The sequence below is a fragment of the Morus notabilis genome, unplaced genomic scaffold (assembly GCF_000414095.1).
Source record: "Morus notabilis unplaced genomic scaffold, ASM41409v2 Scaffold1173, whole genome shotgun sequence".
NCBI classification, from domain to species: Eukaryota; Viridiplantae; Streptophyta; class Magnoliopsida; order Rosales; family Moraceae; genus Morus; species Morus notabilis.
Genome location: NW_010363664.1, coordinates 15,701 through 20,442, shown reverse-complemented (window position 1 = coordinate 20,442; position 4,742 = coordinate 15,701).

Below are 4,742 nucleotides of genomic sequence, written 5' to 3'. Positions count from 1 at the left end.
TAGAATAACATACCAGACTCACAGTAGGCGGGGACTCTGTGAGGACCGGGAGGAGGCTGCGCTCCCCCTGAAGAGCCAGCGCAAGTCGCTAAAGTTCCAGCCATCAATATCTGTGAACAAATTCATATTAATAACAACATTTATAAATTCAAAGAAGATCATAATATTAGAATGAAATCTGAGAAAAAGGACAAAGATTACTATACTGTAGTTCTACTCATCGTCGCTGCTACATTGTTGATTGTCGCCATCATCATTTATGTCATCATTGTCTTCAGATTCGATGACTTCCTCTTCAACGTACTCCTCTAAAGTTTCATCGTCTTCATCATTAATAAAATCATCAACTACGGGAGACTTATCTTTCATAATTACATCAACATCGGAAGTGACAACATTAGACGATCCATCATCTCGATTCAATACAAATGAGTCAATCTCTGGTAGTTTCACTACTAACTCAATATTTATAGATTCTGTATCCTGGATTATCATCACGTCATCAATGTCAGTTTCTGAGATGTCCCAAATATGGCGATGTCTAAAGTGTTCTACAACCTTCCAGTTTGGACCGTTAAATAAATCGTCTACGTAAAAAACTTGTTCTGCTTGCGATGCACGTATAAAAGGTTCGTTCTCGTACCACGTCTCTTTAATAAAAACACTTATTATATTTTTGTAGTGTTGAATCATTTTCTTTCCCGGACGAGTGTCAAACCACAGACATTTAAAAAGCATAACAGAATTGTCATTCAAGTACGACAGCTCATAAATGTCCTCCAAAACTCCATAAAACATTTGGTTATCAGGTCCGCGAACACAAACACCACTATTTTGAGTACTTCGATTCATATCCCGATTGCCTATCAGAAACTTTACACCGTTGACCACACAACCAGGATAACTTCGACATGAGAACCTTGAACCACTTGAAAGTGAAAGTATTTGATCATTCGCTTCTGGCTCATTATGCTTTCGAATATTGAAAATCTGCAATGAGATATGAATATTCTTTAAAACGCAACTTTTTAATGACTTAACAATGTTAATGCAAATTAATTATAAACGTACCTTATTCTTAAACCATTTTGGAAACTCTTTCGATTGAATTTCATCCAATGGTATGATTCGACCGTTGGTATCAATCTCCTTCCTATGGTCACTGTTTAACAGAGAATGAAAGTAAATGACATAATTGTATGCGATGTGACACAATCAATGAACAATTAAGTGACAAAAGTGAAAGTAATACGTACTCAATGAACTGCTGAATTTCTAAACAGTTCTATAGGACGTACCACTCGGCTTTCTCTCGCAAACGAGTATCTAATGTGACGGGGGTCATCTTCCCAATTGGCCGACAACGAGTATCAAATACATAAAGCTTTTTAACAATACGATCTTCATCGTCTATCCAATTTCTGGCCAGCCGGTTAAACCGTGTTTCAACTCCAGTTAAATACAACGAACAAAAAGTCAGAGCTTCGTTGACAATGTAAGCCTCAACAATCGAACCCTCAGGACGTGCACGATTCTTGACATATTTCTTTAACGACCCAAGAAAACGTTCAACCGGATACATCCATCTTAAGTGAACCGGTCCTCCTCGAATGGCTTCTTCAGGCAAGTGTATAACTAAATGTACCATTATGTCAAAAAAGGCAGGAGGAAAAATTGTTTCTAACTTGCATAAAATAAGCACAATATCTTGTTGAGCTTTCTCTAAATCCCTTTTCCGCAATGTCTTTGAGCATATTAACTCAAAAAAATTACTTAATTCTGTTATTGCATCAACGATCTCTTTCTTCATGAATGGTCGTATCCCCGTTGGCACTAATCGCTGCATTATGATGTGACAGTCATGCGATTTTAGCCCAGTAATTTTATTCTTCCCTTCGATCACATTTTTCTTTAAGTTTGAAGCAAATCCATCAGGAAACCTTACTGATTTTAAAAAAACACAAAACTTTTTACTGCCGTCGGGGGATAGTGTATAAGACGCATGTGGTTTCATCCAACGATCACCATCTTTGTACAAATGCAACTCCTTGCGCACCCCCATATTTTGCAGATCGATTCTCACCTTATCCGTATCTTTACTTTTTCCATCAATGTCAAGAATTGTGCCCAATAAACTGTCGCATACATTCGTCTCAATATGCATGACATCTAAGTTGTGATGTAACGATAATGACTTCCAATAAAGCAACTCCCAAAAGATACTCTTCTTTGTCCAATTAAGCTCACTTGCATGTCTTTTCCGCTTCTTCCCACCATACTTGTCATGTTTACCAGGCAATCTGACGGACACATTTTGTAGTTGAGCTAAGATTTGGTGAACAGATTTTCGAGCCGGAGGAGGTCGTTTCTCAACCATACCATCAAACTTTTTATTTTTTCGCATCCCATGTTTAATAGGAAGCCATCGCCGATGGCCAACGAAACAAGTCTTACTTGTTATCCTCTTTGAAGGAGTTGCATCGTTGCAAGTTGGGCATGCTAAATAGCCCTGACCACTCCATCTAGATAAACTACTACGAGCAGAAAAATCATTAACAGTCATAAGCAACATAGCTCGCATCTGAAATGATGTATTCAAAACTGCGTCACGTACAATTACTCCATTATTTCACAAATCTTTTAACTCATCCACAAGAGGCCTTAAAAAAACATCCATATCCTTTCCGGGTGCATTTGGGCCAGGAATCAACAATGTCAACATCTTATAAGGATCTTTAGTGCATAACCACGGAGGTAAATTGTAGGCCGTTAAAACCACCGGCCACATACTGTATGAGAGGCTCATGTTACCGAAAGGATTGAAACCATCAGCGGCCAACCCCAAGCGAACATTTCTCGGCTCACATGAAAACTCAGGATATTTTTCATCTATCTCCTTCCATTCAATACCATCGACTGGATGACACATTAAATCCTCATCATTTGAACGCCCACGCTGGTGCCACGCCATATCTTTAGTTGTGTGACGAGAACCGTACAGATGCTTCAACCGATCTGTTAACGGGAAATAACGTAGTACTTTTCACGGGACTTGTTTAGTACCCTTTGTCTTTTTTTTCTTCCAACGTGATGTTTTACATACAGGACACGTTTGTAGATCAACGTTCTCCTTCCAAAACAAAGCACAATTGTACTTGCAGACATGAATTGTTTCGTAACCCAATCCAAGTTTACTCATGAGCTTCTTCGACTCATAATGAGAAGAAGGTAACTTCACATCCGGAAATGCATCTTTCAATAGACATAAAACAACATCCATACACTCATTAGGCCACTTGTATAACACTTTTAAATGCATCAATTTCACTAAGAAATTTAAAGATGAATACTTAGTACAGCCCGGATACAATCTCACCTGGAGTTCAGAAAGTAGATCCTTAAATTAAGCGTATTGTGCATCTTCTAGATCCACATGCGTCTCATCCAACATTCCATGGTCATCATTAATCCCGGCAACGTCTTCTAAGACTGCAAACATCTCGTCTACTGGTTGATTAACTATTGGATCTACACCTGAAACCGCCTCTACTTCACCATGGTGAATCCATGTTCTATACAATGGATCAAAACCATATCGATGTATATACGCCCTCACAGTTTCTACTGGATGCATTTCATGGTTCCTACATTTCATACAAGGACAGTTGATATGGCCAATTGAAGTTGCATAATTTTTGGCGACCTCAATAAAAGCAGATAACCCATTCCAATATTCATCCGACAATCGGTTCCTCAAAGAAGTCTAACTTTTGTCAATCGGCATTTCAACTATAAACGACAATAGACATAACAATTTATTAATGTGTTCAATTAATTTTAATTTTATTCTTAATTAACACAATTAAGTTTTATTAATTAAATTATGTTAATGAACTTATTAAAATTCTGGTTTCCTAACTAAATTTCGGCAGCATAACGACTTATTTTTCACATAATCCAAAAATCAAAACCTGCAGAAAAACAACTTTAAAAGATTTCGGCACACCATAGTTGCAAGATGTGCCACCCAGAACAAGAATCATAAACATATACTAAATTTCAACATAATCCCGAATTCATACAACTACTACAATTTTAAGCTAAATAAATATAAAAAACTTACAAAGTTCAAACCCACTAAACGGGGGCTGAAAATAGAAAGATTATGTCGGAAGAACCGTGCAAACAAGGACGAAGGTGAAAAATCAAACGCCTACATCAAATTAAAACATCAAACATAATTTTCAAACACCAAAATTAATATTTTATTAACATCTAGAGAAACATATAAACACAATAATAAGTATAATGATTCTAAGTTATGAATATAATCTAGTCATCTAATTCTAAATTCTACTCATCTAGTTCTAAGTATAATGCGTAGGAAATGATTTTAAGTTCTAAGTATAATCTAGTTATAATAGCAAGTATAATGCTTAAGAAAAAAAAAGAACAATATTGTTAAGAAATAAAAAAAAAGAAAAAGAAAAACACCTGTGACCAGGCGGCGTGACTGGGGCGGCGCGACCGGGGAGGTGGGACCGGGGCGGCAGGAGCAGGGCGCCCGGAGCATGGTGGCGGGACCAGGTCACCGGGAGGGAGCCGGTGGTAGTGCGGCGGCGGTGCCAGGAAAGGGAAAGAAGAGGGAGAGAGAAGGGAAGAGAGAGAAACAATGGAAGAGTGACAAGGGGAGAGAGGGAAGGGGAGGGCCGGCCGGCGGCAGGGGGCGGCGGCGGTGGCGG